Source organism: Triturus cristatus, chromosome 2_2 (genome assembly GCF_964204655.1).
Source record: "Triturus cristatus chromosome 2_2, aTriCri1.1, whole genome shotgun sequence".
Taxonomy (NCBI): Eukaryota; Metazoa; Chordata; class Amphibia; order Caudata; family Salamandridae; genus Triturus; species Triturus cristatus.
In genome coordinates, this window is record NC_140582.1 from 570,196,386 (window position 1) to 570,210,586 (window position 14,201).

Sequence of the window (14,201 nt, forward strand, 5' to 3'; positions counted from 1 at the left end):
ACATTTGTCATTTTCGAAGTATTGAGTTGATAAAAATAGTGTGTCTTTTATGTTGTCACTTTAATTGTTTTTTTTGTTTTTTTGGTTCAGGTAGTTTACATTTTGATTGTATTGGTTAATTTAGTTTTAGTTTATAATGTTTGATATTTAGGGCCTAATTACGATGGTGGTCGGACAAGTGTCTGACTGCCATCGCAGCGGGTTGAAAACCGACAGACATATAGCTGGCAGATCCACCCACCCAATTAAGATGTGACAGCTGTGTAGGCGATCGGAAACATCCGCTTTTCCATTGTGGGTTTCTCTCTGGCCCAAAAAATGTCGCAGCACAAGCTGCAGTGTAAAAGACGATATTGTGTCTGACACACAGGGCATGGATGCCCAGGTGGGATGGAGATCCCGCTAGTGGCCCCCAAAGTCTCTTTTTGACAGCCTCAATATGATCCGATTGACGGTTCATAGCGTCTGTTAGTCCCTCCGACCAATGCGGTCCAACCCACCACATTATAATGCGGTGCACCGACAGCCTGTCAGTGGTGCTCCAACCGACTTCCTAATCAGGCCCACAGTTTGATAGTTTGGAATAAAATGTTATCTATATATATATATATATCTTCCCAAGGACCTCCGCGCTTTAAAGCAGCACTCCACAGGAAATAGTTTATCCAAACTTTTATTTCAAACACGAAGCGATTCACCAGACCTGCATTTTAAAATCCCTGACGCGTTTCTGTGCACACCTGCACCTTAATCATAGGGTGGGCATGTTGTAACAAACGGAGATGGATTGCCACGTATTATTTCCCCTTCAAATGCATGTTTTCTCTGGTGAAAAGCATGCTGGGCGCGGTAGTCCCGATTCTTCCCCCTTGGTGGGGTCCGTTGCTAAAACACCTTTATTCTCTGCCAATGTCAATGTCCATTATGCTCGCAGCCCTCCGGTGGGCTTCAGGTCTGCTTAATCGCCTCAAAATGTTAAGATTTCCTGCGCTGGAACAGGCTGTGATAATCACAGCCACACAGACCTTCTTCCAGTAATGGTGGCGGTGCATGCTTCCACGGCCGGAGCAGCCGTGTGTAACATCTTCCCAAGGACCTCCGCGCTTTAAAGCAGCACTCCACAGGAAATAGTTTATCCAAACTTTTATTTCAAACACGAAGCGATTCACCAGACCTGCATTTTAAAACCCCTGACGCGTTTCTGTGCACACCTGCACCTTAATCATAGGGTGGGCATGTTGTAACAAACGGAGATGGATTGCCACGTATTATTTCCCCTTCAAATGCATGTTTTCTCTGGTGAAAAGCATGCTGGGCGCGGTAGTCCCGATTCTTCCCCCTTGGTGGGGTCCGTTGCTAAAACACCTTTATTCTCTGCCAATGTCAATGTCCATTATGCTCGCAGCCCTCCGGTGGGCTTCAGGTCTGCTTAATCGCCTCAAAATGTTAAGATTTCCTGCGCTGGAACAGGCTGTGATAATCACAGCCACACAGACCTTCTTCCAGTAATGGTGGCGGTGCATGCTTCCACGGCCGGAGCAGCCGTGTGTAACATCTTCCCAAGGACCTCCGCGCTTTAAAGCAGCACTCCACAGGAAATAGTTTATCCAAACTTTTATTTCAAACACGAAGCGATTCACCAGACCTGCATTTTAAAACCCCTGACGCGTTTCTGTGCACACCTGCACCTTAATCATAGGGTGGGCATGTTGTAACAAACGGAGATGGATTGCCACGTATTATTTCCCCTTCAAATGCATGTTTTCTCTGGTGAAAAGCATGCTGGGCGCGGTAGTCCCGATTCTTCCCCCTTGGTGGGGTCCGTTGCTAAAACACCTTTATTCTCTGCCAATGTCAATGTCCATTATGCTCGCAGCCCTCCGGTGGGCTTCAGGTCTGCTTAATCGCCTCAAAATGTTAAGATTTCCTGCGCTGGAACAGGCTGTGATAATCACAGCCACACAGACCTTCTTCCAGTAATGGTGGCGGTGCATGCTTCCACGGCCGGAGCAGCCGTGTGTAACATCTTCCCAAGGACCTCCGCGCTTTAAAGCAGCACTCCACAGGAAATAGTTTATCCAAACTTTTATTTCAAACACGAAGCGATTCACCAGACCTGCATTTTAAAACCCCTGACGCGTTTCTGTGCACACCTGCACCTTAATCATAGGGTGGGCATGTTGTAACAAACGGAGATGGATTGCCACGTATTATTTCCCCTTCAAATGCATGTTTTCTCTGGCTGCTTTAAAGCGTTGAGACGCCACGGGAACACGCTCTGCATTAGATGCAGAATGGCCAGCGTCCTGCAAATGAGATACCGTAATTGAATTCCGGTTCCCTGGGACACGCTGCCGAACGGATTGAGTCCGCGTTACAGAACGGCCCTTGTCCGGGATATGTGATGCCCAAATTGGTTCCCTGTGTTACACTGCTGAACGGATTGAGTCCGCGGTGCAGTTCCAGTGTCTGTGGACCACACACATGGTTTTTGAATTATTGCCACTATTGATTCATGGTTGAACCTTTCCTGGATTCACGCTAGACCCCCAAGTCAAGTTGAGGACTCCGTCAGGTTGCCCCTCCTTCCTTGTTGTCCTGAAGAAGACCCGCATGGTCAAGGCATCAAATTACCGCAGTACCCTAAGACGGGTCGAAACGTCGACACCCCCTTACGAATGAGCCTGGTACACGTCCCTTACCCAACGTGCTAAAATATGAATTGGATTCTGTACTGAAAATTGTGACTTTATTTATTGATACGTGACCAGGACACCTTGTACGGTGAATTGTAAACCGTTTAATTTGTTACTTATCTTAATTCTTTTGCTCTCTGAGAATTTTCTCTTCACACACTCACTTCTCAGCACCCTTACCCTATGCACGTTCCCTCTGGAGCAACCATGCGCCGAACTTTTATACGAATTGTTGTAAATAAATAAATATCGCTTAATCAAATGGAGGATGTTGTATCGCTTCAAATTTAGTTTCTTGAGCTATGATAAATGTAAGTCAGCTCCAAATGTAACGAGATGACACATTACTGAATTGTGAAGTATTGAGTCAGGACCATTGTTTGTTGTACTAACTTGAGAACGCCGGCTCAGATTCCTCGGCGCCCACAAGCAGAACACACATGGAGGGAGAAGAAAGAGCGAAACTAGGAAAGAAAGATCAGGTAAGACTATACTTTCCACGAAATATAGTCTCTACACTATTACCACGGAGGAACCATAAGGAAACGCCGCTACTGCACTCCTTACTCCGGAGGTTAGGGGCGGAGTACCGCGGCAGCTAGCCTGCTGCCGCCATGTTCCTCCTTGGGTGAGCAGGGGTTATCTACAGTGTGTTTCCCCCTTGCCCTGACTAGAACCAAAGGTCCCTATTTGGTCAAAGGTACCTACTTCTGCCAACTAGAGACCCCCAGTTCTAACAGACCCCAATCTAAACACGCCGCCTATTGTGAAAGATAATTGATAACCAATAGAAGTGTATCAGTTATGAGAGAGAAAGGCGTAGGGAATTGCGTGCGGAGTAACAAAAGTCCAGGTTACTACTGGGCTTTATGGCAGAAGCAAACGCTTTTGAATATAATACACTTGTGCATAGGAAGTCGACATACATCCCTGAGGTGGCCCTAGCCATGTTCCCCTCCAGGGAGTCCTAGGACCAGATGTGCTGCCGTGTTCTGAATTATTTGGAGCATTGGTAAAGGTATTTTAGAAACAAAATATTCACCACAGTTTTGATATTCATTTATGTGTCATTCGTATAGCAACAAAATGTAAAGCATTGCTCTCATAAATTTGGCTAAAAAAGCCATATAAATGTTAAAAGTATGCAATTGTATGATGAGCCCGATGGGACTTTACATGTAAGACTATGCGATATCGAGCAAAAAAATGGCGAAAAGTCATCGCTTGTACTCAACCTATGAGTCAGGAGTCCAGCCTCAAAAGAGCACATCCATCCACGACACAGTTCCTCACTCTTGGGATGAGGATGCTTAAAATGGGAATGTGGTGAGAGACTGTGACAAATGACACAGATAGGTCAAGGGGAAACACAATTGAGGCCTCCAATAAATCAATTTCTTTTTGCAATTTTATATAGCGCAAACTCGACCCGCAGGTATTGCAGTGCTTTACATGAGCACCAATTAGATTACACACTTACACGTTCATTGTTTTCGGCACGAAAGGATGGAGATTTGTCCAGAATCACAGAATGCTGTAAGGCTGCTTTAAAAATTTCGAAACAAAAGATAAAGTAGGCCTGATTCTTATTTTCGGGACACTACGTAAAGTGGATACGAGAGAAGAAAGTTATTGATTGAAAACCATCTTTTGCTTTAAAGGATGCTGCTGGCCTGGGGATGCTCCCTCACTTGAGGCCTGATGTGTTAACTATGTAGGAAATGTTCGAACTAAAATCAATACTAACATGGCCATGCATGGATACTGAGTTAGATGGGTATGTCAGTTTTGTAAGTATAATGGGGCAAAATGTATAATTGTTTAAAGTCAGATTTTCCACCATTGGTATCCTTCCTGTTTCCAAGACACTATCAAAGGCTTGAACTCACTCCCAAAAATGAATTAATTTCATGTAGGTATCTTTCTTCCTTAAGCTTCATGGGAAAATATTATCTAGGTAAACCATAACCAGGTGAAACTGCAGAAGAAGGATTTACGAGTAAAGAAGAGGCTACAGTTATTGATGCTTGACGTTAAATCAGCTACAGGCAAAACGAGAAAGGAAGTCTCTTTTAGTGTTTGGGCTCGAAATGAAAGAACCATAAAAATGCACAATGGTGCGCTCAGCCCGGGGAAGGCATATCCCCTACCATCTATTAAGATGAAAAAAAAAAAATCTGTGACCTGTCTGTTAGTTTGTGTCAGTAAACTTTTGAACTAACCCAATATTTGCAAGTGCTTCCAGTTGATTTCTTACTATGTTAAATGAAGGTTCTTCATCCCAAATGGTAACATTCATGACAAGGGTGGAATTAGATGACTATAATACAAAAAGTGCTATAAAGTTGGCAATCATACTTCCAAAGTCTGTGCTGGAATTCAGCAGCTTCAAATGAAATTAAATATGTCTGAGCAGGAAGTCGAGATAGTGACTCTGTGTACTAACAGTTGTAAGAAATTGGGTTATTGGTTGAGGGGGTGAGAACCCCACTCAAGATATACACACAAACCTTGTAAGGGTGAACCAGAAAAGGCGCCTAATAAACCTACGCTTATCCCTCTGGCAGCTTGGTATTTATGGAGCACTCAAACAGTAATAAAGTGAAAGCGCAACAAAGGATTAAAAACATAGAGTAACATATAGTAAATTAAAAGACACCAACATAACACAAATCCTATAAACATAACCTGAGTTATGAATTTTTAAAGTTTCATGTTAAAATAGCACCAAAAAGCACAGTGCGCCACTCACGGTTACCTGGTCTGTGTGGATGGGTAAAGTTACAAGTCTGGCCAACTGTGATTAGGCACGAATCGGATACTGGGACCAGGTTTGTCTGGCTGAAGAGTTTACCTTCTCGCATCCAAGTCCACTCGGGGAGCTGCAGGTGGAGGTTCTCGTTGGCGGAGACCATGAGTAGGCATTTGTCACCAAAAGGAGAAGGTCAGGCGTTGCGGGGGGTCACTGTTGTAGTGCAAAGAGCCAATCATCACAGGAGCTTTGTGTTGGCATTCAACACCGACTGTCGCTGCTGATGTCAACTGCCATGGCTGACTCGCAAAGCAGTTTTCCCTGTAGATTTGTTTTAGCAGGCCTCACAGGTAGTTGTTGTTGGGCAATCAGAGTCCACTTCACACTTGGGAGGAGCTAAAAACTTCTGGATTGTCACCTTTTGTTCAGGAGGAGACCACTCTAGTGCCAGCCAGAGGTCCAGGACCTGGAGGGCATCTCTTGGGGATCAGGACTCACTTCAGGAGAGGTCAGCAGCAGGGCTCAGGCAGGGCTCGGAAGATGCTAGGTTGGTGTCGGGCAGTTGTGGGGGGGTCTGGAAGCTTGTTTCGTCCCTGTAGCTCCAACCAGAGGTCAGCCAACTGACCTTTGGAATCACTTCTGGGAAACCTGGGTTCAACAGAAGCAGGTGGTCCAGTCTTCCCTCCTCAGACAACAGAACAGTGCTTCTGTTGAATCTTCCACATGTCCAGGAGTGTTCTGATGAGGGTTTCTGACGGTAATAGTTTTATACCCAGTGCCAGCATGCAGTTAGGGGATGCCCCCTTTGTCTAACTTTCTCTCTTTCCTGGGTTTGGCTCCAAACTATTTTAGGGTAACAAAGGGTAGACAGGGCTAGGTGTGAGCTGCTTTTGGCAGTGGCAGGGCAGGCAGACCTTAGAAGTCAGTTAGGGGGTGGTTATAGCCCTGAGGCTACCCTTTGGAGTTCAGGAAGACTGAGTACAAACCCCAGGATATCCTGCTCATGGGAGCAAAACCTCGCCCCACATCCAAGGCCCTTTTTGTCCCCATGTCTGGAAGGAATACACAACACACCACAGCAGAGCCATTCACAGTCATGTGACCCTAGACATTAGCAGAAGGCACATTTGGTTCAGGCACAAAAATGCTAACTTTTTAAAAGTGGCTTTTTTCAGAATAGGAACTTAAAACCAACTTTACAATTAAGGAGTATTATATTTGGCAATTCATTTGAGTGGAAGAAGCATTTCTCCCTTTGTTCCGAAACTGAAGTTATCACTTATTAGGTGAAGTAAGGTAACCCAGTGTTAATCTATGAGAGAGATATCCTTACAGCAATGAAACATGACTTTAGGGGTCTTTCACTCTCAGGACATGTAAAACTTAAGTACACACCCACTTGGGAGGAATCCATTATCATTCCTATCTATAAGAAGGGAGATAGGGGGGACGCAAAGAACTACCGTCCGATCTCCCTTCTTGATTCCTCAGTGAAAATTATGAGTAGGGTGCTTCTGGTTAGACTAGAAGAATGGGCCGAATCTAATAACATATTGGCTAATTCTCAATTTGGTTTTAGGAAGGGACGCGGGACCGTTGAACAGTGTCTTAACCTAGAATTACTAATTGGGAAGTATACGAAGGCCAAGAAAGGTTCCCTTTTTCTCTGCTTTGCAGACTTGAGCAGTGCCTTCGACATGGTGAACCATAACATCTTATGGGCGAAATTACTTGAAATGGGGGCACCTGAGGGCATTGTCTATTTCTTGGCCCGGTTATATGCCAATTTAAGCTCTAGTGTCCGCTATGGCCCAGGAGGGGAGCACACCCCAAAGTTTAATATTAGGCGTGGCATTAGACAAGGGTGTGTGCTTGCCCCTTTACTTTTTACTCTCTTTATCAATGATGTAGATTCCATTTTAAAGACTGTTGCGGCAGATGCACCTTAAATTAACGATTTTAACGTCCCAGTTTTACTCTATGCGGACGATGCTGTGATTTTGTCCAGGACCCCTATTAGCCTACAACGCCTAATGGATAGGTTTTCCCTGTTCATTAAGGAAAGAAAGTTGTTGATCAATAAAACGAAAACTTATGTTATGGAATGTGGTTTGGGACGTAAAAAACCCCACTCCTACTTTATTGATGGGCATAAGGTGCAAACGGTGGACACTTTCAACTACCTTGGTATTACTTTTTCTAAGACAGGTAGTTGGACCAGTGAGATCACCCACGTAAGGGCAAGAATGGCGAAATGTGCCCACGGGGTGTTCAAGTTTGCAACCAAAATAGGGGATAAACGGATTAAAGATATGTTAAAAATCTACCAAATGAGATGTCTTTCAATTGCCCTTTATGGTGCTGGTGTGTGGGGGCATGCTATGGCAGGGAGCCTACAAGTGGAGGAAAACCTCTTCCTTAAGAGACTCCTGTGTTTACCTACATCGGCCTCTAACGATTTGGTGCACAGGGAGTTTGGAATTCAACATCTTTCAGATCTGATCGCCCTTAGACCATTAATGCTGTGGCGCGCAATCTGGATAAAGGAAGAGACCTCCTTAAATAGAGCCATCATTAAAGATTGTCTTTCTATTGATAACCATCTAAAGATCCCCTGGATCAAATTTGTTATCTGTTGTTTTTTAGAGATTTATGGTTTCAATTTAAGAGAGGATTGCTATGTTGCCTCCAGCCTGTCGAAAAATGAGATGAAGACTGTTTTTATGAGCCATAAGTCCGAGAGGCGTGGGAGGGCCAGTGGTAATTTAACTACTTGTTTGCTCTACGGAAGATTTTGTGAGACGGCAGGTTATCAACCGTATTTGAGCTTTGTTACCAGACCATCCCATCGGTTTGTCTTAACGAGATTAAGGTTTGGGATAGTGCACCATTTGGTGGCCTTCCCATGCACCAAAAAACACCCGATTGGTCCATGTCCATGTGACAATATCACTGCACAAAGCACCATGCACTTTTTACTGTTGTGTAAACTTTATGGTAATTTCCGCTCAGCTTTTTTAAAACCTATTTTTAAGAAGTATGGAGTTAGAAATGTACATGATTCTATGAAACTGTTTTTTAACCCGCCATCTGATGTATGTTTTTTTACTGCCACCTTTCTTCTTCAAGCTATCTTTTTTTTTTTTTTTTTTTTTTAAACAATTTTTTATTGATGCAGTTGGATATTACATGATACAATAGACAGAAACAATTATTAACAGCATTTATACTTCAGCTACATCTTTAAAGAACTAAACCTAAAAAGAAAAAGAGAATCAAAACCGAATGGCAGTATATATATACATTCCACAGTGCAGTATACGTCACTCACTTTGTCTTGCAGCGATCCATTCAGAGATAGGAGACCACATCATTTTACCGAAATCCTGAGTTTTCTTCCCCTTCTGAGCATAGAGAGATATCTCGATATTATATATGCCCAATAATCTGGATAGCCATATCTGGAAAGAGGGGGCATTTGTATCCTTCCAACCTGAGGTAATTAATATCCGAAGCACCGCTACAGATATAAAAACCAGGGCTTCCTCAGCTTTCCCAAGATTTAATCTATTATCTATGCCAAGTAGCATCAAAGAGGAGGACAATTCTATCCTCTGGCCTAATAGCTCCCCCCAGAATTTAGCTATCTCTCCCTGGATGGCTAATAGCGAACCACAATTATAAAACATATGCAACAGATCTGCTTGAGCCATGTTACATCTGGGGCATCTATCATCATCTCTAACCCCCCATGAAAAGAGCTTTGCAGGGGTATAATACAGATCGAACAGGGTCTTATAATGCTGAGCCCTCAAGTTCGTAGAGCGAAATACTTTTTTATTCAGATAAAGAGCCATGTCCAAATCAACATCTGGGTTCCCTAATTTCCGAACAAGTGTATTCTCCATTTTCCCGATATCACTTTTAATTTCACCCAACAAAAACGTATAGATTATTTTAATTCTCAAGCCCCCTTTTACCAACATATCAATCAAAGGGACTTCTGACACAATAGGCAGCCTGAGTCTTAAACCCTTGAATACACTAACCAATTGAACATAAAAGAGCCAATGACTTGAAGGGATACCAGCTCTACTCTGGAGTGCATCAAAACCCTTTATCCCATCTTCACCCACCAGGTCTCCTAGTGTACTAATGCCGTGCTCCTGCCAAATCCGTAAATTCCTATCTAAACCCCTCCCCCAGAATATACTAGAATTACTAAGGTGGAGATACGCATGAATTTTGGGAATTTTAAAGAGCCTAGAAATAGCTCTCCAAACTCCCCAAACACCTTCCAAGATCTTAAAACGAGGTTTTTTATAATATCTACGCTCAACTTCACACATCAATAAACCTTGTGCTTTTCTTCCAACTAATAACTCGAAAATAGATGGTGGCATCTGTGGATCTCTATCCGCTAGGTTAGGAGACTGTGTAGACTGAAAAAGGATGGACATTTCAGCTAACAAACAGGACCAATGATAAAGTCTTAAATTCGGTAAGGTGAGCCCGCCCCTATCCCTCGGGAGTGACAATAAATTTGTGGAGCGTCTAATTTTCCCGTACTGCCAAATAAACCTTATAAAAATTGATTCTAGCCGTTTGATAATTTTTTCCTCAACTAACAACGGTATAGCACGGAACAAATATAACATTTTTGGGAACATTGTCATTTTGAGGACATTCACCCTCCCAATCAATGATAGATGTAGAACATCAATTCTTTTCAGATCGGTTTCAATCAATTTTCCAAGTGGGATAAAATTCTCCTCTGCAATCCTATCAACTGATGCATTGATTCTAACACCCAAATAAATTGCCGAGTCCATATATCTGGAGTCAGATTTGACGACATTTGCCGTACATATAATTTGTGTTTTCGATTCGTTTAACAAGTAACCAGATTTATAACCAAATGATTTGGCCAAATGAGCCAGAACACCAAGTGCCTGTTGAGGGTTAGTAGTAATCACTGCCAGGTCATCTGCATACGCCATAATCTTATTTTCATACCCATTATATATCACAGGTCTTATCATAGGGTTGGCTAAAATCTCCCTAATCAAAGGGTCGATATAGAGGGCAAAGAGGATAGGGGAGCAGGGACAGCCTTGACGCGTACCTCTGCTTATAAGGATTTTTTCCAAACACTCACCCATAACCACAATCCGTGCAACTGGATCAACATACATTGCTCTCAATGCTTTAATACAGTTCTTGCCAAAGCCCCTACCAATTAAAATCTGCCAAAGAAAGTTCCACCCAACACGATCAAAGGCTGATGATGTGATTATTGCGACTAGTGGGAGCGAGCTGGCTAAGGTGGTGATAGATAAAGGAACTCCTTTTCTGCAGGGCTCAGATAAATCCGATAAGCTTGATAATGAGCTATGTCCACAGGAATTGGGGCAGTCGGACTATTCTAAAACGGGGGCTGGTCCAGATGCGAACTTGGGTCTTGGCCTGAGCTTGGGCGCTGGCTCTGGGGTCCATCCCAATGAAAAGGAAAAGGAAAAGGAGAAGGATAAGGACAGTGAATGTTTTTTTTCAGTTTCTGAGGGGGCAGAATGGTCGGAGGACGAGGAGTGCAGCTCCTTTTTGGACTCCGAAAATGATTCAGAATTAGATCCTCCGTTAATTACATCTAGACCTCCGGCGGGTCTAACCGGGAGGAAACCGGCTCAGGCTCTGGCTCAGATCCAGGTTGATCCTCAATGTGAACTCAGCTGGGATCATTCCTCTGCTCTGGTTTTGCAGGGTTCTCCTAATATGGATACTGCTCATATATCAATGTTGGAAGCTATCCATAAAGAGATAATTTTACATCGAGAGGAGACACGCCAGGATAATCGCAAGGCCCAGGCTGCTATGAGGAAGATTCAGGGTGTGGTCAGGAAATTATCTAAAACCTGTACAAATATAGGGGATCGAGTATCTAATCTGGAGGAGAGAATCGTGTCTACGGAGACAGAGGTAGCAGTGGCGATTAGTCAGGTGGACTCTCATTCTGCACAGGTGGTGGATATGCAGTGGAAAATGGAGGAGATGGAGAATAGGCTGCGCCGGAATAATTTGAGGGTGTTGGGAATCCCTGAAGGAATCGAGGGCTCTGATATCAAAATGTACATGATCAAACTTTTCAAGCAAGCATTTCCAGAGCTCTCTAATTGGAACTGGTCTACCGAGATACAACGGGTCCATCGTACCCCCTTTAATATCCGCAAAAAACCCAAGGAAGGAGATAAACCCAGGGCTGTGCTGATCTTCTTTGGCAATTATATTTTGAGACAATCTATCGCAGAAAAAGCCAGACCAGACTCTAAAAGAAGTGGTGAAGGGGTCTCTTTCTTTGTCCGCCCTGATTTTTGCCACACGACAGTAGAGCGTAGGTGGAGATTGAGAGGGATGATAAAACTATTTCAGGACAAGAAGATTCAAGCCTTTTTGATAAATCCCGCTCAGTTGAAAATAATCAATGCAGGGAAGACATTATTTTTTGCCTCAGAAATTAAGGCAAAAGAGTACCTGGACTCCCTTGGCTAAATAGAATTATCTGTTGAGTAGTTGGTGGGGGGTATTTATCCCAGTTTGTTTTCTAGTGTTGGTATCGGCTAGAATTAGGTGATGGGGAACAGGTCATAGATACTATAATGGTCAGAATATTGGTCGGGCCTTGAGATTATATAGGATTATCTTTTGGCCTCACTGGATAGCCGTCACTGAAATCTCTGCATCCCATCCTAAGCACAGACTAGGTCTGAGCGCTTCTCAGGTAGGGGGATGGCACTGGGGGAGGGTGGGTGGGGAGGGAAATGGTGGTGGGTTAATAAAAAATAGAAAAATAAGATGCAGTATGGTGTTTGTAGAAGAAGTTGGATATTTTTGTAGGCAGATCATGATGATTAAAGTATTAGTTAATTTGCTAATTATGCAGATGGTTTTTGATATGTATGTACTTTTCAGGGATGGCAGGCATTAAAATTTGTTCAGTTAATATAGGTGGGCTGAATGATTGGAGGAAGCGTAATAAATTGGCACAGTATGTGAAGCATAATAATTTTGATGTTTTATGCTTGCAAGAAACCCATCTTCCCTGGGCTCGAAGGAGTCTTATGCATTTAAATGGCTTTGAGTTGTTAGCATGTACAACTCAATCATCAACAATTAGAGGGGTCGCTGTCCTAGCTAGGACTTCTATGGGCGGTGGTAGGCGGATCAAAACTGATGGTAGCGGGAGATGGCTTCTGGTGGAGATGGGAAAAGGCTTCACACTCTGTGTTGTTTATGGTTCAAATTGTGATGATCCTGAGATCTTCGATTTTTTAGAAATGGAGCTGGTAAATTGGTTAACCCCAATAATATTTTGCGGGGATCTGAATATTTCGGCTGATTGGGTCAGTAATATAGCTTATTGTGGACGGAAACCAAGAGTCTTTAGGGCTATGAAAGCCCTCACTTGCTCACATGGGTTGGTAGACGTGTGGGGTACCAAGGAACCTCTAAAATCAGGTTTCACATATTTCTCAAACCCTTTTCAAAAATACTCAAAATTGGATTGTTTTTTTATATCCTCTTCAGAAATTAATAGGGTAGGAATTACTAAACTTCCAAAATTCTTGTCGGATCATAATCCGCTGGTATTAACAGTACAAATGGTAGAGGTAGGAAAGATTCTAACAAGATGGACGTTCGAAAGGAGGCTATTATCGGATAATCGTTTTGTTGGTCATATTAGGAAATGGGTGACTGACTTTTTTTATGCCAATAGATATAGTACATCACAAAATGGGGTCTGGGAGGCATTCAAGGCAGCTTTTCGAGGTGAAACGATAAGCTGTGCAGCAAGGCTTAGAAATGAGGATAGGAGTAAGGTTGAAAACAGTGTCAGGAAACTGTCTGCTGCAGAGGAACAACATACCTGTGATATTGCTCAAGGTCGGGTTAGTAACGAGAGTTACAGGTTATTACTGGTAGCTAGAGCTGAACTACAGAAGCTAGTTACACTGAGAGCGATATCTGAATATCAGTCATCTAGGGCTAAACGGTATGAAACAAGCCAACAGGCAGGTAGAATTTTAGCTTTACAAATCCGGCAGGGGAAGGCAAAAAACATCATCTCTAAGATTGAAGAAAATGGGATAGAATATTCAGATCCCAAGGACATCCTTCAGGTTTTTAAGAATTTCTATCAAAATCTTTATTTAGAGGCAAAACCAAATGAATCTCAGAGTGAAGAGGTTGTTGATGATGGTCCCCGTTTAGGGAATGCGGCAAGGGAAGAGCTAGAGAGGGATATCTGTGGGAGTGAAATAGCGGCTGCCTTGCATGAGTCAGCCCTTGGCAAGGCAGCAGGCCCCGACGGAATTCCCGTGGAGGTCTATAAATGTTTTGAGGCAGAAATCACCCCGCTTCTTATCGATCTTTTCAATGGGATAATTGGCACAGGAGTGGTTCCGGAATCATGGAAGGAAACCAATATAGCGGTATTTCATAAGAAGGGGAAACCTAGCGAGAAGCCGGGCTCTTATCGCCCAATTTCGTTAATCAACACAGATACGAAGCTATATTCTAAAATCTGGGCTAAGAGGCTGGGCAGGATCATAGGCGACCTCGTCTCCCCATGGCAGCATGGATTTGTACCTGGTCGTGGTACTACGGACCACATTAGGAGGGCGATAGCTCTATTTGATGTCCAGTCGGCAGTGGGGGGAGAGATGGCCATGATCCTGCTTCTTCAAGCTATCAAAGCA